General features: G+C 33.4%; 1 long non-coding RNA gene across 1 annotated transcript in view; it reads right to left on the bottom strand.

Annotated features, from left to right (window-relative positions):
- Positions 1–3,750: 3,750 nt before the first annotated feature.
- Positions 3,751–25,589, bottom strand: part of LOC137629063 (uncharacterized) — a 182,602-nt gene continuing 160,763 nt past the window's right edge. Inside the window, exon 4 of the long non-coding RNA XR_011041436.1 lies at positions 3,751–3,799. This is a non-coding gene — a long non-coding RNA (uncharacterized lncRNA). The remainder of the gene's footprint in view (positions 3,800–25,589) is intronic.

Raw genomic sequence — 25,589 nt, 5'->3', positions numbered from 1 at the left:
TACGCAAATATCACAATATGAATAAGGAATATTTTTTTGCGCTTACTCACTTCCCTAAACATTCTACAGTTTACATACGTATCCCTATTTCTATATTTTCAGTAAACGGTGTAACCTCACAAATCTGTCAATTTTCCAAATGATATAAAACATATGGTTTTTTTAATTTTTCTTGGTCTTTTATTGTGTCTTATATTGACAAAACATGTTCTATGGATTCAGGGTTTAAAGGTTTAAAGGTCGCTCATGAATGACAGAGGCAAAGAACAGTGACATTGCCCTAGCAAACAGGACAATGCCCTAGAGACTGACCATATATTATATGATCAGCGCCCAAGCCTCCTCTCCACCCAAGCTAGGATCAGGGAGGGCCAGGCATTGGCTACTGATGACTCCACAGATAGACCTATAGGCTCCCCCAAACCCCCCAACCTTAGCTCACAAAGATGGTAAGGTTGCAGACACTAATGGCACTAACGAGTATGAGCGGGACTCGAACCCCCGTCTGGTAAACACCAGACAGAGACGTTACCAATCATGCCACAACAAGGGATACTGAACACAAAGCAAAATATGCAAATAATGAAGCGTGCTATTACCAAGTCAAAATATCTTTTACTTAATCAAACGTGTCTGCGCTGAGCAAAGGTTCAAGCACTTGGAACTGACACCTATATTTGTAGTTTGGTAGATAAACATCCTCTCGTTTCTCGTCAAGCTAAAAGGAACACGTTTCATGGACAAAATTTTGTGTGCAATGTTGTTTATGTGTGCAATACTGTTCATCGTGACTAAACTTACAAAACTAGCCTATCATACAAGAAATAAATTCCGTTAAAACTATAATCGTTGAAAATTATTTAAAAACACAATAATATATTTTCATATCATTATTCTAAAAAAATTATATCAACAAAAAGAAGAATTGTGTCCATCGATACTGCGAAAATCAGGGCAATGTGCCAGACTGCATCCTTCATCGACGCCCTCCCTTAACAAATGGAGAAGCATCGTGCCAGATGTCGTTGTCTATAAAATCCCTGCATCCTTCACGGAGGGAATGCAAGGACATGCCCGCACATGAAAATAACTGCTGGAATATATATCATTCAGAGATGCTAGTAAGTAACTGCTTCTCTAAATTCAGATGATGGTAGTAGTCGAACCATACAATGCCTTCGACCATAGAAGTAAACTTTATGGAGAATATAAGTGGCATTAAAAGATGCCTTGGACGAGTTCCCATCGGCAATTGCTCAGGCACTTTCAAGCAGAATAGGCTCGGCATGATGCCGAGCGTTTGGGAAAATGTCAACATGGCAATATAAAAGCACTACTTCTATGGTTATTCTCTCCCTCTCACTATCTCTGTATCTATCTTTCTATCTGCAATTCAAAACCAGCTAATCGTGTTTCATGCCGTGGGTGCCTTGGCAATATAATTTCAAACCTGAAGCCTTTTGAACATGCCGGAAAAACAACAATTGAATTTCACGCAGAGTAATCAAATTCGGCTTGATTTGTTGTGCATAACCATCTTGTTTTCTTTTGATCATAGTTTCACATGGTTTTCCTGTTCCTAGCAATTCTTGACAAAAGCGCTATAAAACATAAAATTGGAAAATCTAGGAATAAAACTTTATCAGGAATACATAAAAGTATGGAAAATCTTGATATTTTTTTTTTTTTTTTTTTTTTGTAACAAAATCCATCTGTCATAAAATAAGTCCTAACTCCTAGATTTTCAAATGTTCATGGAAATCCTTGAAATTCTAGATAACTAAATGAATTATTATTACTACCCAAGCGACAACACTTTACAAAAGCAGGATGTTACAAGCACAAGGGCTCAAACAAGGGAAAATAGTCCAGCAAGGAAAAGGAATAAGGAAATAAATAAACTATATGTCAAGTAATGAATAAAGAATATAAAATATCTCAATATAAAGAGAGATTTATGTCAGCCTATTCAACATAAAAACATTCGCTGCAAGTCTGAAGCTCTCAAGTTGCGACGATTCAACTACCTGATTAGGAATATCATTCCACAATCTGGTTACATTTGGAATAATACTTCTAGAATGCGGTATAGTATTGGGCATCATGATGTAAAAGAAAAGACTTTTTTTTAACTGTATACCTAATACAGTTGGCTTCATTAATTTCTGTACACTTTATGGGAAGGTAAGGAGGTGTCTGGCAGCCGTAAATTGTTGTGGGTAACGCTGTGTTCAGCATAGGAGAAACTATTGGTAACCCTGCCCGTAACACAAAGTCGCCGAGCTTGCAAATACGTGATCAAAATCATTTTTTATTAATTCTATGAAGTGATGTACATAAAAATATTGTTATTTGCTTGACAGTACTTCGAAAAATTAATAATACTGCTTTTGATCACGTGTTTACAAGCTAACGACTTTGTTTTACAATGTTACCAATAGTTTTTTTTTTTTTTGTTAACACAATGTTACCTGCTACAATGCACAGCTGTTAAGACATCTCCTTACCTTCACGTGAAGTCTACCGGAATTAATGAAGCCAACTGTACTACAGTCTAGGATGGTACAGTCTTGGAAGATCTGAATGCAAAAGAAGATTAGAATTATGAAAACATTATGCAATATGCATAAAGAACCAACTGAACGACGGAATTCTACCAACCCACACCTGGCTTTGATAATGCGTTCAGCTATCACACCTTACGCTACATTAAATGGCAGATTTTATATCACTCCGTGTGCAAATGTAAAATATGAAACATTTGAAAGGTTTGAAATACATCACTTAAATGTAAAAAATTCCCCTTTTTGAATGAAATATGTGAAATCTGCGGGTCACATTAACCAAATTCACTGATACAATGATAAATGATAACTATATTGAATACGATTTTTACCAAAATCCTTAAAAATACGGACCGGAAATGCTCGGAATATTTTTTTTTTTTCCACAGCGAGCCTTAATCCCTGTTGGATGTAGAATATACGTTCAGGGCCTAACTGACACCATAGTAAAACATATAGAATCCACTTTGGCTGATACATGTAAAAGTCAGATATCTATAAAACACTAGCTCGTATTAATACATCTTATGTAATATCAAGGGTTTTGATTCATGATTCTTCACATAACGTATGAATATTACTTTTTTTTTTCTTTTCAATAAAACGACACACACGTGTGTGTATGTATACATATACATATACATATATATATATATATATATATATATATATATATATATATATATATATATATATATATATATGTATGTATATATATAATGTGTGTGTCTAGGTTTAATTATAATTCAACTCATCAGCGCCTAGCAAGAAACTAACCGAACCTTTTCAGTAAAGGATAACACTGTACTTTTCATATGCGCCGCTGTAACATGAATGCCTAAAATTATATGCCGAGCACACTTTCTGACATTTATCCCCCGAAATTAAGACCAAACAGTATTTTTTCTATATTAGTGCAAAATTATAACTAATCTAGTTTGTTAATGTTATGTCACAAAAGCGCAATAATTATCAGCTTTAATTTGTCCAGTAATTCTGGTATATTGTTGCAGTCTGGTGACAAGGGGTTAAAAGATGAAAAAAATTGTGTACTTTTGACACCGAGGATTCAAATTCAAAGTAATGGGTCGTTGCCTTACTTTGAAAAGCTACTGAAATATTGTACTATGCTATCATTGAAAACTATAAAGGATATGGCAACAGGCAGTACAAAAGCGTGAAGACAATTACCTTAATATGCTTGTAAAGAAAGAGCTTATCATGGATGTGTCCATCTGAAAGAGAGAGAAAAAAAAGAGAAAACTCCATTAAATAGGTAAAAATGTTAAGCAATATCTAAAAAGGTGTTTTTTTTTTTTTTTTTCTGATAGCACTATCTCATGAATTCAGAAAGGTTTTATTTACCTTCCCTCCCACAACCAACATGCAAAAATAATCTCAAAACTTTGACTACTAGTATTAAGTAAATCATCAAAATTATGCTTCTGAATTTCATCAATATGGCATTTATGAATCTCTAATTGTTCACAGAAACTTGGCTCTTTTAAAATGCATTCACGAGAATCAGAAAATAAAAAACATGCAACTCAAATAATAATGGTAGTTTATCATTCCAAATCATCCGTCAAAGTTAAAAGTTTAGTACGAATGAAATTTAGAAGATTGGATATTCTATAAAAAAAACAGTTTATTACTGACAATCTTAAATTTATTGTAGTGAAACAAGTAACAGAATTATATTGAAAATAAATACTTTCATAAATAAATGATATTCTTAAAACTATCTAAATCCTGCAAGTGAAATATATTTCTTCATAAAATCATCCTTTCAGAAAGATTCATTGGCTTTAGGGATACAAACATTGGCGTCTTATTATTGTTTCTCCCAAAATAGCTGACAAAAGAAAAAGCGGAAAACATAAACCAATAGGTATACTGTATAATACAGACATCATCCATCATTAATACATCCTCCCAGTAAAAGGAGAAGCAGTGGGGCATAATCTGAAAAGTGTTGTCAATACTACTGGATACAGTATTCCATAAGTTTTATTTCAGCTGTGACCATGTTATGAACTGATTTTCCTAATCAGGTAGTTAAATCGGTGAAACTTCTTATGTTCAGACTTGCGGCGAATTTTAAGTTGAACGGGCTAACATATAAGTCTCTTTTCATAGTTCATGAATGAAAGATCTATTTCAATGTTATTACTGTTCGTAAAATGCTTTATTTCAATTCTTCATTACTTTTCTTGTAGTTGATCTCTTTCCTTATTTCCTTTCCTCACTGGGCTATTCTTCCCATTCTGCTTTTCCAACTATGGTTGTACCGGTAGCTTATATGATGATGATAATAATAATAATAATAATAATAATAATAATAATAATAATAATAATAATAATAATAATAATAATGATGATGATGATATAAAAGGGTTGGGCGGAAATGCTAGCAGAAATACCATACTCCTAGGAAAAAGATTACTAACAAACACTTGTAAGTGTTTGATGTCGTAAATTAATATACGGTGTTGTTTTCGGTTCTGCAATGCTTACGAAACAGCACAGGGAGTAAGTTTTGTGGCAAAGCTACAAGGAAGTTTTCCAGGAACAGGGATGATGGGAAATTGCACCATAGCAAACATTACTCTTATATTCGTAAGCAAAAAAAAAAAATATATAAAATAAAAAAAAAATAAAAAAAAAATAAAAGACGAAAGGTAAGATACATGGGTAGTGAAAAATTATTTTCACGATAAATATATAAAAATGACAAATGGCAATACTCGCCACCATAGTTTTGTAATCTTTTGGAAAAATTGTACATGCGAAAGCATAGATTAATTTGAACACCGGTGGTTCACTCTCTTTGTTTGACAGTTTGTCCCAACATCACGGAATTCATCAGTGTCTCTGTTTCTCTGCTTCTATATGGGGCAAAATTCTAAAGATTTCTTTCATAACCAATAAATCCCCAAACACCGTTATAAGAGACACAAATGAGAGAGAGAGAGAGAGAGAGAGAGAGAGAGAGAGAGAGAGAGAGAGAGAGAGAGAGAGAGAACATCCTCCATCTTAGCTGGCAACTAGAAAAAAATCATCACGATAAGAGTTTCGGTATATTTCCTGGAATCTGTGGGAAGAAACCGAGAATTCGAGTAAAAGGAATGGCAAAAATCGCTAATAGTAGATAGTACCATGTATCTATAAATATACTCTCTCTCTCTCTCTCTCTCTCTCTCTCTCTCTCTCTCTCTCTCTCTCTCTCTCTCTCTCTCTCTACAGCGAAACAGCCCAAATACCTACAGTAGCATCACATTTTGGTTATTAGCTTCCACTGGAATATCCTAAATCCTACGAAACTTCCTCCTCTGTTACTAACGATTACCTTCTTGAAAAAGGCGCAAACACTTAAGGGAATAAAACAAGAGCCAAGATAACTGCAAAAGAGGAAATGCAGAATATCCAAACCGACAAATATTTTAATTCATCTTCCTTTCATATCTGGGGTAGTATAGGCTAACGTATTTGGAAATGGGATCTTCGTGGACAGATTGACAATTAATGACAGATAATTATCATATTATCTTGTAATTTTGTATACAGTGTATCTGACGTCTACCTTTTCTCGAACTGTTTGGTAAGAGAAAGTGTTGTTGATGGTAAACGTTTGGGAATATACACCCAACTCTAGGGTTTGTCAAAAATAGAAATAAAATTATGTTCACCGTCGTGATGACATTCTCATCGCTACGCCAAATCATTGTCTATAAAAGGCCATGTCCATTCAGGGGATTAGTGGACTTTCAAGCAAAGAAAATATATCTATATTTTGAGGATGCTAAAAAATAGTGTAAGCAATTGCTTCAGTAAATGTAGACGGAGCATTACTTATCCTGACGGGTCCTAAATACATTCGAAAAGTGGATCTAACTTACAGACATTGGGATGGACAGAGGATCCTATCTTGGCAACTGTGTTTGGACTTGCAAGCAGAAAAAAAAAATTGCTAAGACTCTTGGCGGGTACGAAAATGAATATGCCAGCATAAAGGCAAAAAATAAAATCGTTTATAACCACCCTCTCTCTCTCTCTCTCTCTCTCTCTCTCTCTCTCTCTCTCTCTCTCTCTCTCTCTCTCTCTCTCTCTCTCTCTCTCCCCGTGCCTTCATATCTGAAACCCTCTAATCGTATCCCATTACACCGAGGAGCCTCCGCAAATATGATTAGAAACCTGAAGCCTTTTTAACGTGGCAGAAAAACAATTTTCGAATTTCCCCAAACTCTCATAAAATTAGGCAGCATTTGTGGCTCACAAGAGCTTTTTTTTTCCCTTCTGTCGGTTATAGCTTAGCATGACTCGCTGACATGAAATTACTTTTCATACTTGTTTTGAAAGGAGGAAACCAAGATTTAAAACTAGAAAATATATAAATATTTCGTAATAGAAATCATTAGTAGGGCGTGAGTTTTAGTTACCACTGTCCGAAGAAATATATTCTTTTGAGAGGTATATATACATACTAAAATCTATATTCTTTAAAGAAAAAAAGACAAGACCTGACATAATTTGTTAGACTCATTATTCTGACCAGTATATTACATAAATATATAATATAGAATAAGCCAACGAATCATAGTCCCAGTCATCAGATTTTTACTACATAAGGGACATATCAATTTTCTAAGGAGTATAAATCAAATACAAATGAAGTTACCTGTTCTCGCCATGGAACTTGACTTTTTATGGTTTATTTTACTAGCTTAAAATGTTTCTCTCTCTCTCTCTCTCTCTCTCTCTCTCTCTCTCTCTCTCTCTCTCTCTCTGACTTTGACTTTGACTAAGAAACATGATATTAAAACTAAATACTGGCGTAAACTAAAGAAATCTCAAATCTGGTTTAGGCTTTGAAGCTGGTATTTTTCAATTTCTACGGTTTCATTGAAACAGGTTATATTTCTCATGACAAAATTATGAGAGCTAAAGAGTAAGTAAAAAAGTAATGAAAAAACAAAGAAAAATTAAACTTATCTTACAAACTTATTCGTGGGGAAGGAAAGTCTAATGGGTTTGGAAGTAGATATCTTTATCTTCAGTTACAGGTTATGAAATGAATTTGAGTTGTCCTGTCTATGGTCAAAATAGAAGGATGTATACGTCAAGAACCACACAGTGCATTATTATATTTTTATTGCAATTCCATACGTGCAAGATATAACCATACTATTGTACTGGTGTAGGAATCAGTAAAATAATGTAATTATAATAGCTTCCACAAATTAAAATCTTTGTCCCGTTGTTTTTACAACTCGATTGTAACTAACTTCATCAAAATCTGTGTCAGTCTTGACTACCTAAGAAACAAATATTAGCAAAAACCACTCCTTTACTTATTCATATCGTGGAAAAACATAGAATGATTATTGGCTACCTAAGAAGCATATTATATCAGAGGAAAATCGTTTCAGCCTCTTTAGCAGAACATTCAGAGCCTTGTATGGAACTACATCATTCATCGACACCTTTTCCCAACAAAAGAGAGAAGCAACGTGTCAGAATACGTACCAATACACCTTTGGGGAGGGAATGCGTGGACATGCATCCAGCAGGAACGAACTAGGGAGGATATATATCATTCAGAAGCGCTTGCAAGCACTTGCTTCGTTAAAATTAGAAGCCGTGTTGCTGTCAGATCGTACAATGCTTAGGACTCGAGTAGTAAACTTTACGGGAAAAATTAGTTGCTTGGGATGGATGGAGGATCCCGGTGTAGCTAGAGAGCTTGCAATCGCTAGCAAAACAGATTGGTTGAAATATAAAGCATTAAAAAAAAAAAAGTGATAAATTCAATTTTTACGTTATATAAAATCGATCAGTATACGAATGACAAAGAACTGAATATCACCCAATACCAACTGATAAATTTGAAAACTATAAATTATAAAAAGCACAAATCTCCCACCATCAATCTGCACTGGGCAACTTGGTGTTGAAAACTGGCCAAAACCCTAACAGGAATTGATAAGTCCAAGACCTTTGTCCTGCAGTGGACTAGATACGGCTGCATTTGTTGTTGTTGGTTATATATATATATATATATATATATATATATATATATATATATATATATATATATATATATACAATATATATATATATATATATATATATATATATATATATATATATGTATACATATACATATACATATACATATATATACATATATACATATATTATATATATATATATATTATATATATTGGTGTGCTACTGTCTTAAGCACACATTTGAGTATGAGTTGTTTTCAAATGTATTTGAATGGTTTACTGAACACATTTTAGTAGTTTTTAAGTTTTATTGTGAATAACAACTGAGTTAAACATCTCCATCACTGGAGGAAGCTGTGTTGGTCCACATGACCAATTCTGGTGAAGTTTTGATATGAACTGAACAAATTACTGATATCCCAAAAATCGTACACTTGCTTTAATTTGGATAAGTGACGGAATCGGAAGACACCTGCATCCGGTGACGTCACAAACTTTCACACGAAGAGACAATGTGTTGACACTAAGAAAGAATGACAACTTAGCATCTTACATCCTGTACACAATTTGAGTTGACCATAGCAAATCTCACGGCCAGCTCTTCCAACCAACATGACATATTACGTCATTTGTTTTAAACATGTAATATTACTATTCTAAATATTACATAAGCTCGGCCAGCTATCTCAATTTTTTTTACAAAAATTTAACAACAAGCCGAAACATGGTTATTAGGTGTGACTGGACATACGTATCATTCATTGTCCAAAACTAGCTATATCCAACTGAGGACGAATGTCCAAATAGGCACATCAAAACTAATAACAATAATGCATACAAAAAAGATATTACCAAAGCAAAAAGAAAAATGCATGATAAAACCAAGATCATATATATGGTACATTGCTAGCAAATGATTACATGGTACCAAAAAACAAAACAAATTCTGACTTACAAATGATTCGGTAACTTGATAAAGAATAATTGTTACCTTTGTCAGAAACAAGATACTCAATTTTTAGTGCACAAATACAAATTCCAGGTACGTACACGTACCACGGTTTCGTACATATATATATATATATATATTTATATATAGGGCTGATACATTTTATTAGATGCCCATAGATTCTGTTATATATCTTATATATTTTTTTCTTTTTTTTTTCTCTTTTCTTTTTTAACATTCCGGCTTATATATTTTTATTAGATGCCGAGAGAAAAAAATGATTTATATCCTTTTTTATTTTATTTATTTTTTTAAATGTTATTTTAAATGTATTTTTAACAATGCAAATGTAGAGAATTTCTTTAATTACATATTACTAGCGTACTAATCAGCTTTTCATACAAACATCATCCTGACAAATTACTCCCTTAGCGAATGAGGTGGCCACTCATACAGCTTTGAACTGGATCAAGTAAGGGGTATTGTCAGGGCTATTCAACTCGTTCCTTTGTAGCTGCTTGCTGTGCCGTAACCTACGCCAAACAAGGATGTTCACGGCGATAAAAATTAACGCCGTTCCAAATAAACCTGCTAGTAATATAGGGTGAAGAATCTCTTTGTAAGTCGGCGACAGGTGGTCCTTTTCGGTAAGTTTCATTAAGCGTTTCGCCACACTTCCTTTATAGGGGAGAGGAAGTGCGGGCGTTGTAGAGGTCCACGTGAAGTTCGCGAAGTAAGCACGTTCTCTGATGATTGTCCGTAGGCCAGTCACCATGGAATTCGGGGAAGTCCCGATACAGCCATCTGCTGCGACGAAGATGTGGTTGTAGGATGTGGATCCGTCAGGGCATGATACATTGAAGCCGTCCTTGTCGTATCGTATCCACGAGCCATTATTTAGTCTGCAATTGAATTCTTTATTGTCAAAGGGATAAAGCTTATCCAGACAATTTTCACTTGTATGGGAGAGAGCACCGTCTAGCACTATACCTAACTCGCATGAATCCATCAAGTTTTTACGGAATTCAAATGAGTCAGCTGTACATATTTTTCTATCCATTGCGTCTGAACAGTGAGTTAATTGATTTAAGTCTTTAATGACCGTATATGTTTCCTTGTCTGGGGAAATCAATACGTGTCCTGTCAAACTGGATATTACTGGATTTGAGTGATTCGTCATGAAAGTCGGAAATGGTGATATCCTGTAAGATTGCCAGGCATCAGAAGAATCAAAGGGAATTGTAATCCTAATCTTGTTATTATCTACGTTTACTGTAATTAGGCTGTAATAAAATTCTAACCTATGTTCGTCTAACAAAGGAACATAGCCTAGTTTATCCCTAGTGTTCTCCAGAACTAATTTTAAGTAACGTATAGGCAACAAATGGGGCGACAATACACCTTTAGTTGCTAACGTGATAGCTTCTACATAATCCTTGGATTTCTCAATGAAATGTGCAATTCTGTTATGTATGTGATCTATCTTTGAATCATAATACGTTAATGTTGCTAACAAATCCTGTACTTCCATAATTTGAACGATATTATCTGAATGTTCATTTAACAAATCCATAATTTTATTGATTGAAGCTAACTGATCCCTTAGTTCTGACATAATCAATTCATCTTTATGAGTCAAGAACTCAATTTTCTTATTTTGATTACTAATTTTAAGACGATTGGAAAGTCCTAAACCTAAACTTGCAACAGACCCAAAGATGCTTAATGCAGCATAAATGAACGGATTCCGTCTTTCTTTTTGTTCGTGTCCTACAGTCCACATCAAAAGGTCATAAGCCAAAGATCCTGTCTCTCCAGTCTTATTTTTCAAGTCATCAGATAGCATCTCTGCAACTTTTAATGTTGATCCAAGCAAACTCTTAGTAGTCAAATGAAAATGTCTCCTATGCAACTCATCCAATGATGCAGAAAACCTTGAAATGGCGGTTCTTAAGCTAGTGACATCATTCTCTTGAAGAAAAATTGCTTGCATATGCACTTCGACAATTACGTTGGTTGATGTAATAAAAATGTCTTCTTGTCTTTCAACTATATTTCCATATTTAAAATATATATTCTTAGTCTTAGAACTCATCCCATACGAAAAAAATGTCTGAGCGAACAATATCACTCCCAACAACAAAAAATTCATCTTGGAAACCTGTAACGAGAAAAAATATATGTAATTACTCCTGTATTAAAAAGAAAACTTTTTAGTTACAAAAATTAAAATTTTTCCTCACTTCTTTTTAATTTCTTATGTGAGACAATGGTACTATTCTCTCATCCGTGGGTTGGGCTACGTTTTGAATTCTAAACCTATTGGCCGTTAATATTTCCAAAATGTTAAATGGGCCTTCAAACTTAGGTGTTAGTTTATAGTTGAGCCCTTTTCTGACATTGATTTGAATATAGATGTTATCACCCACGGTATATGTTTTAGTTGGTTTCGCTATTTTATCATGATTCCTTTTCATTATGATTTGTGATTCTTCTAAATTCTTTCGAAGGATATCATATCGACTTATACTTGCATTTATACATTCTTTTAAAGGATTTGATAGATTAGTTGGAGGCGTTAATACATGGAAAGGTGTTCTAACTGGGGTACCATACAATGCTTCATGCGGTGACATTTTAATTGATATATGATATGAATGATTCAGAGTACTCAGTGCCGCCGGTATTGCAATATCCCAGTTGGGGTCTGATCCCCCTAGTGTTACCCTTAATATATTTAATATCTTCCTATTTGCTCTTTCCACTAGCCCATTCGACTCTGGGTGATATATCATGGTATTAACCTTCTTTATGTTGAGGAATTCACACAATGAGATAAGAAAGTGATTATTAAATTCACCACCCGAGTCTGAGATTATCATGTGTGGAATTCCATGTTTACAAATGTAACACTCGTAAAACTTCCTAGCGCATTCAATCGCAGTTTTAGTTTTAAGCGCTATTAGTTCTGTATATCGAGTTAAAGCATCTATAATCACTAAGAGGTGCTTATTTCCTCTGTCTGACTCGTAAAATCCTGTTAACAAATCTAAATGTATTCTTTCAAAGGGTTGATTGGGAACAGGATAAGCTCCTAAGCTAACAGGTGTTTTCGTATGCCCTTTGTTTTCCTGACATGTGCGACAATTAGCTATGTGTCTTTTTATATCTGTAAGCATTGTATGCCAATAAAACAATGATTTGGCTTTCTGTGACATTAATGAGAACCCAGGGTGTCCATGTAATGGATTTGAATGCAACCAATTCAGGACAGTGGAAACAAGTGAGTTTGGTACTACTACCTGGTCGTTAGTTACATGTGGTGTATTGCGGGTTTTCCTTGTCACAGTCCTACACAGAATATTATCTTTGATTACATAATTCTGCTGCTTATACTTTATATATTCTTTTTCTTTATGATTGCCTTTCAAAGCATTTATAATTGTTTCTATTTTCTGATCTTTTCTTTGCTCAGTCTGTAACAATTCAGCACTCCAGCCTAAATCTTCTTGTTCAGATATTGTTTTTACAATAGGCATGGATGTTGATATATCTATTAATTCAGCTAAAGACTCCGTACAAGATGACACGGGGTTGCGTGATAATGCATCCGCAATGATATTTGCTTTCCCAGGTAAATACCCGATTCTTGCGCCAAAATCTTGAATGATTAAATGCCACCGAGTTCGTTTAGGGCTGTGATTGAAGCCTTTAAAGAACTCTGTTAGTGGTTTATGGTCAGTAAGAACCTTAACGGGATAACCGTAAATTATGAACTTAAAATGCACTAGCGAATTAACAATAGCTAGTCCTTCCTTGTCTATTACTGCATACTTACTTTCGGAAGTTCTCAATTTTCGAGAATAGAAAGCTATCGGGAAAAACTGTTTATCATATTGCTGAAGCAAAACCCCTCCTACTCCTAAGTCTGAGGCGTCTGTTGCAATGAAGAATTCCTTACCGAAGTCAGGAAATTTTAAGATAGGAGAACTACACAGTTCATCTTTCAAAGTATTAAACGCCTGTTGATGTTGCTCAGACCATATGAAATCTACGCCCTTCTTCGTAAGATCAGTTAAAGGAGCGGCTATTATTGAATAGTTGCGTATAAAACGCCTGTAATATCCACTACAACCCAGAAATTGCTGTATTCCCTTGACATTAGTAGGTATGGGAAAATTACGTATAGCCGACACCTTATCATGGACTACTTTAAGACCTTGGCTTGACACCATGAAACCCAAATATATCAATTCTGTTTTGAAAAATTCACACTTACTAATCTTTACCCTTAAGTTATGTTGTCTTAATCTCTGTAGTACTAGTTCTAACTTACGTAGATGTTCCTCTAAGGTGTTGGAAAAGATTACAAGATCATCCATATAGGCATGCAATATATCCCCTAACAAGTCTCCAAACACTATGTTAATCATTCTTGTAAATGTTATAGGAGCACAACGTAAACCAAAAGGCATCCGTAAAAATTCATAATGTCCCCTGGCTGTGCTGAAGGCTGTGTATGGGATACTATCTTCTTCTAATGATATCTGGTGAAAGCCTTTAAGTAAGTCCAAACTGGTAAAATATTTATTCTGACCTAACAAAGACAAAATATCGTCAGTACATGGCACTGGGAATCGATCAGGGATCGTTTCCTCGTTTAGACGACGAAAGTCGACGCAGATACGCCATGTTCGATCTTTTTTCGGTACAACTATTAAAGGAAAATTATAAGGGCTATTTGATTTTCTAATGACTCCTTCCTCTAACATTTTACCTACTTCATCATTTATTTCATTCTGGAATTTCATAGGGAGTCTGTACGAGGGTACATATATAATTTTCTGTTTGTCTTTTAACCTTATTTGATGCTCGATCACATCTGTTTTTCCTAAGGATCCATCCGTAGTGGAAAAGACATCTGTATATTTATTTAAAAGTTCAAAAATTTTCTGCTGAATTTCTTCGTCTTGAATGTCCTTACTGATTTTATTTTTAATAGATCGTAAAAGGGATTCATCCGCAACTGATTGAGAGTGATTGATTTCAGCAACGGTAAGAATACGATGTTTATAAACTTCTACATCCAAGATATGTTGATTTTTGTGAATTACTAAAGTGTTATTTAAATGATTACAGACTTCGATATTACATTGCTGATGTGAGCCTACTGTATAAATAGCTTGTGTGACAGACAATCCGTTGGTTTTCAAAGTATCGGAAAGGATTAATATTTCAGATCCCGGTAGTGTTTTCTTTATTTGCACTATTAAATTCGAAGGTATGTTTGGTTCGATAGATTGCGTGCAAGATGATATTACGGGTGAACGAGAATTCTGCTGGGTCGCGTACATTATTTCTTTATTAGTGAGACAAGTTATTGGTTCTTCAACGTACGTTACGGTTACATTTGTCGTCTCCTTTTTATCCAAAACTGACTTTAAAGTATTAGAAGACTTATAGAATTTCCCTTTGATATACACGCCGTGCTTTGCAGGAGCTAAGATAATGTTTTGATTTCCCATAGATGGGTATCCTATAATTACAGCTGGATACATATTAATGTTTTTCACAACAACAAATGTATCGGCAAACGTGCGATTACCGACTCTGAACTGAATATGAGTTATGCCTATGACGTTTAATTCATTATTTCCTATACCTGAAAGTCTGATTCCTGATTTTTCAATCGGAAAGTTCGAAAACAACAAATGATGCGTCTTCAAATCCATAATATTACGTGGACTACCAGAGTCAAAAAATAACGTAAAGGATTTGTGTTCTAAATTTACAGCATATAAGGTTGGCCGTAACTCATTTTGGCTTATTATTGTATGAATTCGTTGCAAATCTACGGGAACATGCACTGTTTTACTTAATTCGGCCGTGTGTTTCATAGGAAAATCTATTGTCTCACAATTATCTGATAAAACATTAAATTGATTATTCAATACTATTGATGTTGACATAAATGACCTTGACCCAACATCACTCTCTTCCCCTCTAGAGTTAACTATGTGGTATTTGCTTTGCTCTGCACATTCTGAAAATTAGGCTGACTTTGCGAGGTCTGGTTTGACGGCCCAGGCTCAGCGATATTTGAAGAAGTGTTTGTTTGTTTCGGACTCTGAACTGCATTGACATTTTGTTGTTTCTTCTTATTGTTAAAATGAGGATTTTTCTTTTTATTTCCATATGGAACTGACTGTGGAATTGACTGTGTATTTCTAGGATATTGTTGTGTCTTACGCGCGTAACATTGACTATAAGAATGTGATCCTGTGTTGTGAACTGAACAAAATTTCGTTCTACAGTCTGCGCTTATGTGACCTTGACGTTTGCAGTTGTAACACGTCACTCCCGCTACTGGATTATTAATTACGTTCACTGTTTGTGGTTTTGTTTCATTCTTAGCAAAAACTTGAGTTAACACGGGATCGAGATCTGGACACTTGGACATGTGCTTCTTTATCTGTTTATAGACATCCAATTCCGTACTTGCAGGCATTAACTTCTTATCAAAGCACCGCACTAAAGCTTCAGGCAACATAAGTGTCATGCAAGTTAAATACATTAATCGTAAAAAATCTTTCACGGAGATATTATCGTTAGTAACCCAAGTGGAATTACCTAAAATGTCCTGATATTCGTTAAGCCTATCAGCTATGAGAGCTGCTCTCTCAACAACATTAAGCCGATTCATAGTGGCTTGATTAAGTGTATTTCGTAACGTTAACACTACATCCAAAGCTTCCTCACCCCCATAGATCGCGCGTAACCTAACTTTGAAATCATCCCAAGTAACTGCTTCCTGAAATGAAACACCTCTTAAATACGCACTCGCATCCCCCTTAGAAAAATCTATAAAACTTTTAGCTTCTTGTAATTGTACAAAAGGATCTACGATTTGTTTGGCATTTAAATGGGCATCAACGGATGAAATCCATGACTCCACATTTTGTGGCAAGAACCCGTTGACACGGCCTTGAAAAGGAAGGATTGCTGACCTGGCATTTACAAGCGTCACAATTGGAGGAGGATTAGCCTGGCCTACACCACTAGGTCCAGGGGTAGGGCTGACAGGAGGAGCCATGACTGCTGTATTCTTTTTTTTTCTATCTCTTTGACCCCTTTCAATCCTATCAAAATATCTATATGAGTACAGACGCCCACTGCGTAAACGCATATGTATAATAAAATTCCCCCAACAATGTTACTAATCCCAATACATTTCCCCCCAAGAGTTTATGAAAGAAAAAGGAATTAGCACAAAGAAAGAAAAATTCTAAATGAGAATTCGGAGTTTCTTATAACAAAGTTTAGGAATTCACTCACCCCAGCAATAATTGACTAACGACTTGTGATAACTACACTTCACTGCACAAACTGAAATGAATACAAAATCTCTGTACTTAGCTTATATATGAAGTCGAGTCGTCTCTCTCTCTCTCTCTCTTGATGTTTTGTTAGCGATGTCTCGTTCTAGTTTCTTGTAGAATGTAGGTCTTCCTGGATATGTTTTGCAATAGTTGAATGCCAGTCCTTGGGTTTCCTAGGATGTTGATTGAAGATTCTATTTGTATACTAACATATGTTGGTGTTAGCATTTTCGTTGGACTTAGTCAAAATTGTAGATTCTTGTAGATAGTTTTATTTTGAAGTCTTGAAGATCATTCTCTGGTTTCACAGCTTTTATGTTGAAGTCTTGAAGATATATCTCTGGTTTTACAGCTATTTATTTTGAAGTCTTGAAGATATTTCTCTAATTCTTAGAGTTTAACCGCTGTCTTTGAGTTTAATCGCTGCCACCATTTATTGGTGTGCTACTGTCTTAAGCACACATTTGAGTATGAGTTGTTTTCAAATGTATTTGAATGGTTTACTGAACACATTTTAGTAGTTTTTAAGTTTTATTGTGAATAACAACTGAGTTAAACATCTCCATCACTGGAGGAAGCTGTGTTGGTCCACATGACCAATTCTGGTGAAGTTTTGATATGAACTGAACAAATTACGGATATCCCAAAAATCGTACACTTGCTTTAATTTGGATAAGTGACGGAATCGGAAGACACCTGCATCCGGTGACGTCACAAACTTTCACACGAAGAGACAATGTGTTGACACTAAGAAAGAATGACAACTTAGCATCTTACATCCTGTACACAATTTGAGTTGACCATAGCAAATCTCACGGCCAGCTCTTCCAACCAACATGACATATTACGTCATTTGTTTTAAACATGTAATATTACTATTCTAAATATTACATATATATATGTATATATATATGTGTGTGTGTGTGCGTTTGTGTATATGACAGTTTTCTCTTCTTCGATATATATATATATACAGTATATATATATATATATATATATATATATATATACTGTATATATATATATATATATATATATATGTATATGTATATATATGTATATATACATATATCGAAGAAGAGAAAACTGTCATATACACACACGCACACACACACACACACACACACACACATATATATATATATATATATATATATATATATATATATATATATGTGTGTGTGTGTGTGTGTATGACAGTTTTCTCTTCTTCGATATATATATATATATATATATATATATATATATATATACACATATATACATATATATATACATATATATATATATATATATATATATATATATATATATATACATATACACATATATATGCATATATACATATACACATATATACATATATATTAGAGTTTTCTCTTCTTCGGAAGAATAACCATTAATTATCTTTTAGCTAGAAAGAAGTAAACCGGAATAATTCAAATTAATTTTACTCTCGCCGAGCAAAGATCTTAGGTTAATTTTCTTTAAGCAATTATTCACTTCATAGCTAACTGAATTACTGAAAGAGAATTTAAATAAAATATTACTGATCTATCTACTACAGCAACCTCAGTGGCTGGAGCGACACGCAAAAAAAAAAAGAAAAAAAATAATCATTCTTTTTTTTTCTCCTTGAATACCCTTAAAAGGATGCTACAACAATTGAAGTTATTAGAAATGGAAACAATTCACAACCAGCATCATGACCCTCGTTTTCTAAACCTCATGTAACAACAGTCAAAGAAATGTCATCTTACACGATGACTGCTTAGCTGTGCTCCAACAAAACAAGAGCTGCCACCAGGAGATTGGTCCCTTCGTTTAATTTCCCCCTACTATACCGGTCGAATGGGAAGGCATCGCAATCTGCAGCAGTCACTTAGCGTCCATCCATATGGGGTGACGTGAGACACATTTAGAACACGTCCTACATCAGTAGGGGATATCAGAGTCGCTATCAATGGAGAGAGAGAAACACGAAGAAAGTCTTGTATTCAGATGACTGCGAGAACTTGTTTAGTTGTTTTTCTTCTGAAAATGTTTCATTGTTAAAACTTATTAATATCTAATCTACTACTACAAATACCATTCATACTAATAAGGGGTTAATCTAAATAACCATTGCATCCATAACACTTTTTTTTCTTTGGTAACGATTTGACTTTAATTATTCCTAAACACTGTGTATGACTAAGAAACCATAAAGCATTTGTAAAATTAAAACGGTAGGCTCTAAACGTGCTTGAATTTTCAACAGGCTAGTATTCCCCGTGACGAAAAAGTTTGTATAAATAATGAAAATAATTATGATAAATCTAATTATTATTATCACTATTGTTATTATACTAAAAGTAATCATAGAGAAAATCACAAGTAAATACTTGAATGTAAACTACTTTGGAGACAGCAAAAACATTGCGCTTGTTAGCAAAATACGCTGGCGTATCAGGATAAGAAAAGAATAAGTTCCAGAAGATGACATGGCTGCGTTAGCTTATTGGAAAAGTCGGAGACTCGCGCTCAGAGCTTGATAGATTTCACTGTGAACTAGGGACGAGGCATTGGGAGCACATGTAGTTGACCTTACCAACTGATACATCAGTTATTAACTAGTTCTCCCTTCGCCCCTTTGAGTGGAGAGGGGCTGATCATATATGTATTATGTTCGGGCTTTTTTGTATTCTTTGGCAGTGCAATGATCTGTCTCTCTGCCACCCATGAAGGATAATTAGATAGTAATATATAGCAAGATCTATGGCTGAAGTAAACGCCGACTAAATAAAAAATAAAAAAAACTACGCTGTTAAAAATTTGCATTATAAAAACGGTAAATGTCTGGCAACATTTATTCCAGGATTTTTACCGTTTCATAAACGGATATATTGACGTAAAGGAGTGATATTAAGGTCACCAACCCGTAAAAAACGATATCAAAGTAAAGTAAAATTACGGTGTATGTTACTGAAATACGGAGAACAGTATATTTTTACGGAGAATTTCCGATTAAAATGACGGTTTTTTTTTTTCTAACAGTGTGGTTATGTACCTTTCACATCTGATTTTTCCACTAGAGTTATATGGACAGATCTAAATTTGACACGAGATCGGCACTAAGTGATCCGAATCCCTCGTTATTGCTCTGTCTACTTATCATATTTTTCTATTAAAATGCACGGAGATCTGAATCTTTAAATTGGTCCCTCACCAATACCTCTAACGTTTATTAGTACTGCGCTGACAGATCTAGATCTTTAATAAAACATTTCCTCAAAATAGATTAACATTTGTATATAGGTTTTTAAGAATATTGAGACGTTTCTAAAAAAAAAAAATAAAAATAAAAGAAACCGCCTATCAGGGTTGATCCCTAGATCCTTATATGATTTAATTAGGTTAAAAAAGAAAAAAAAAATCAATAGACCTAGTCCTATTAAAAATCATAAACATACTTTTTTAATTGTTGAACTTCACCATCCACTAACTATATCAGAATTTCTCATCAAATATAAAACTACCACAGATCCATATTCAAGAGATGAGGACAGTAAAAGGGAAGAAACATCATCTGGATAAGTAATAAGCTTCTTTTTAAGGCTACAGCCCATATCTTGCGCACATTAGATAAAGAGTAATAGGGCAAGAACACTTCCCTGTATAACAACTGAGATTGCATTTTTGAAGTCACTATAGTGCCTGTCAGAAACTTTCCTTTACAATATATGAGTTCAGTATAACAAAATAATAGGACTGTGGCCTGATTGGTAACGTCTTTGCCTGGTGTTTGTCAGTCGGGGGTTCGAGTCCCGCTCAGACTCGTTAATGCCATTAGTGTCTGCAACTTTACCATCCTTGTGAGCTAAGGTTGGGGGATTTGGGGGGAGCCTATAGGTCTAACTGCTGAGTCATCAGCAGCCACTGCCTGGCCCGGCCCAGTCCCAGCTTGGATGGAGAGGAGACTTGGGCGCTGATCATATAATATATGGTCAGTCTCTAGGGCATTGTCCTGATTACTAGGGCAATGTCACTGTCCCTTGCCTCTGCCATTCATGAGCGACCTTTAAACCTTTAAAGTGTTTCATACCCTTATAACGGTTTTGATTTTTTATCTTATCACTCTTCCCTGCGCTGTTAATAGACCATCCTGCGTTTTTATGCTAGCACAAGCTTTTAAATATTTATATTCTTGTGACGTTCTTGCTCACATTTCACTGTATAAGAATCGATGATTGTTTAATTAAGTTTAGTTGCATTCACCTTGCATCTCAGTTATCACCTAACGGCTCGCTCGCACAACTAAGAGATGGTTCACCAGCTCCCATCTGTTTAAATGTGTAAATAATGACATAATGATTAAAAAAGTAAAACGCAACACTAAAGTTAAGGAGATGCAAACCTTATAACTAGAAACTAGCGACATCTGTACGACACTGGAAATTGTAAGGAAAGCATCCACTTCCATGCAAAAGCTAAACTACAGACTAATGTTTTATGGTCCATTTTCAGCACGCTTTCAAATACTTTTCCAACAGGTGTTCAAAAACTTTAGATGCTATAGTAGTTGCAGAAAGTTGCCGGTAATTCGCAGGGGTAGAGCTACAATAACTACAGTTACCTGATGAAGTAACATTACCTCATGTCCATCTGTCAAAAATAACCTAGCTAATTTACAAAAATAAACTTATTAAGACCTAAGCAGTTCGCTGTCTTCAGGAAAAATTAAAAAAGAGCAATATGCCATTTGGCCCAACACCTCTTTAATTAAGCATCCAGGTTAAGCAGAAGATTTTTAATATAGCAGGATAAAAAATTAAAACTAGTTAGTACGGATTTAGAAAAACAGGAATGAATTATGTTAATTATTGTTCTATTTACTGTACAGCACTTCAGAATAGTGTTGAATAATACTGGGACACGATTTACAAGCTATTTCATAGAATTTTTACTTATACATTGTAAACTATATATGCCCTTCTCATAATGCAGTTCTGTTTGAGAACAACATGATATTTGTTTACCTTATAGTTATATACCCTCATAATAATAGTTCTCTGGCATCTTATCAACAATTTAGTGGCAATCATTGCACGGTCAATAATTTTCTTAATATTGAGTAATTATAAATAACTGAACATGGAGTGAAGTAGGTCAAAATTTTAGCTCCTCTTTTATAGACAACTTAATGTCATATGACATGTTCTAATACAAATAATTGATTTTTCTATTTCTTAACCATTATTATTATTCTATATCATTAGCAATGCGGGTTTGATGAGCATTGCAATTACAGAAAAAAAAAAATATTTTCTAATAAAAGCTTAATAGTTTCCTTGAGGAAACCTTGATTTCTTTAGTATTCTTTGAAGTCGGGATATTTTCAGTCTAACTGTATCTTAAGAAATGTATATCAATTTCTAATTATGCCACTTATCATATGAAACTTTTTGCTTTAGCACGAGTTATTCTACCGCTTGTAAAGGAAACACATATTAGCACCATTCGTCAGTTTGACACCATTACATGATTTCAAATAAGATAAACGAAGCAAGCAACAGTTTAAAAAAGTTGAGTCATCACGAAGGCTAGCGTGCTGATATACTGATATAGCATCCAGAGAGTAAGTCGTTAGCCTCAGGGAAAATCAGTATTACACGGAAAAAGAGCTAGACTTCAACTGTTTGAGAGTGTATTTTAGTCTACCGGTATCTATTCGTTTTATCCTTTCTGCATTTGATTTTATTATAACATTTCAAACAACAGGAACTTTTGCAAAGACCTTACTATATTACATATATTTTTACAATCCTCATTCTTCAAGCCGTGGCCAGCAAACCAAAAACTCTATGGAAACTTCACGAGCAAACGTTTGTCTGTACATTAGAATATTTCTTATTTCATTAGATTCCTTTCTTGCATTCACAAGCCCTATGTTGTAAACTATAGTAACTTGGGCGGTTTTTTTTTTTTTTTTTTTTTGAGTTCAGTATAGGCAAAACAACTCTAGTACACTGAGAATAAAAAAAAAGTCTCGCGCAAAGATTTTAATTTGACTTCAATTGTTTTTTAACACACTTTGTTTCTTTCCTATTTTTTTTTTTTTTCGCACGGGATATCGAAAACCACGTAGGCTAATATATTTTCCTCTTTTCCATTCATGCAGTACTTTTTCAATCGTTTATAGCAATGCGGGTGAATATGGGATTGGAAGTAACATGATACGATATTAGACATCATGAAAAATATCTTGTTAACGAAGTTTAGAACATATGCCAGGAACACAATAGCGTCTACATACTTGACCGCCTTTAATTTCATGGTTGCAATTTTATCAATTCCACAGATACGTTGTAACGGTTATTTCTGCAGGATAAACTGGCAGAATTTTACCTTACATTTATAAATAATAATCTACCATTAAAAGACGTATTAAAATCAATTTCTACTGGTTCCCTAATGTATATTACATTAAATACGTTTGTATTTACACTTTCGTAAAAATGATATGCATATACTTCACTTGATTTAATCTTTCAACAATTTTGCATTGGAAAATTATAAAAATTCCTATAGATAAAATTCATGATGCGGTGCCACAAGACTGAAATATTGAAAACCGGTCGGAAAAATATAGAATATACGATATATACTATATATACTATATACACAACATCAACAACAAATTCAGCTGATTTTAGTACACTGCAGGACAAAGGTTTCAGCCATGTCAATTCATGTTTGGGGTTTGGCCCGTTTTCGTCACCACGCTGGCCACTGGGGATTGGTGAAGATGGATAATTTATGTCTGATTGGTCGCACCCTTATTTAGGTAACCTTGACTAGTACACCTTTGGTAATAATGGCGATACACAAACCCTTTCACCAAGTTAAGGTATACCCACTCAATAAGGGAAATGTTTGTGTACATACAGTATCTATTTATCTATTTATCTATTTATCTATCTATCTATTTATCTATCTATCTATCTATCTAAATTTGTTTATCTATCTATCTATCTATCTATCTATCTATCTATCTATCTATATATATATATATATATATATATATATATATATATATATATACATATCTATACAAATATATATATATATATATATATACATATCTATATATATACATATCTATATATACGTATCTATATACATATACATATATATATACATATAAATATGCACATTTCTATATATATATACGTATCTATATATATACGTATCTATATATATATATATATATATATATATATATATATATACATACACATATCTATATATACGTATCTCTATATATATACATGTCTATATATTTATATATAAATTATATATGTACCTCTCTATATATATAAATTATATATGTATATATCTATATATATACGTATCTATATCTATATATATATATATACATATATATATACATATCTATATATACGTATCTATATATATGTATATATATAAATATCTATATATATAGTGTATATATATATTTATATATATACATACATATATATACATATAAATATACACATATCTATAAATATACGTATCTATTATATATATACACACATACACACACACACATATATATATATATATATATATATATATATATATATACGTATCTATATATATACATATACATATATATACATGAAGACAAAGAAGAAGAAATTCTATATATATATATATATATATATATATATATATATATATATATATATATATATATGAATATATATATATATCTATATATATATACATAAGAATATATCTATATATATATATATATATATATATATATATATATATATATATATAAAGTATACTAAATATAATATGATAATAGCTTCTGGTTGGTAATGGATTCGAACTCTGAATAAGGAAACTGATGTCCCAGTGACTTGCCACAGGGCCACAAAGTGGTAAGTCATTAGAACCTCAGTTTCCTCGATCCGATTTAAAATCCACGGCCAACCAGAAGCTATTATCATACAGACAGAGTGAATTCGATATTAAGAGTATTTATGGCTTATATGAGTATATGAATAGACATGTATAAATGTAAATACACACACATACATTATATACACACACACACATATACATATATATATATATATATATAATATATATATATATATATATCCATATATATATATATATATATATATATATATATATATATATAAAAGAGTATTTATGGCTTATATGAATATGCGAATAGAATGTATAAATGTGAATACACATGCACACACACACATATATATACAGTATATATTTCATATATATATATATATATATATATATATATATATATATATATATAGATAGATAGATAGATAGATAACCTAGGTACATGACCAACTAAAGAAATCTTCATCCAATCATCTACGCAGAATTCCAATTAATGAAGACCTGCGATCACATTGCAAAATAATTAACAACGAAATGAAACCAAAGTAAAAAGTGAATATCACTTCCCTTTTGTATTAAGCATTTTGTATTCTAAAAATACCGAGCTCTTCGCTTGAAAACACAATGGCGGATTTCTCGGTATCCGAAAGCGTTGTTATTATTTTTCACCAGGGAACAATGAGGGGATTTATACTGTACAGAAACAATAATAAAATAGGAAATGTTAGAATCTTTTTTTAATTACGCAGAGATTTCAAAT

This window comes from Palaemon carinicauda, chromosome 37 (genome assembly GCF_036898095.1).
Source record: "Palaemon carinicauda isolate YSFRI2023 chromosome 37, ASM3689809v2, whole genome shotgun sequence".
Taxonomy (NCBI): Eukaryota; Metazoa; Arthropoda; class Malacostraca; order Decapoda; family Palaemonidae; genus Palaemon; species Palaemon carinicauda.
This window is presented reverse-complemented; position numbering and strand designations above follow the sequence as displayed.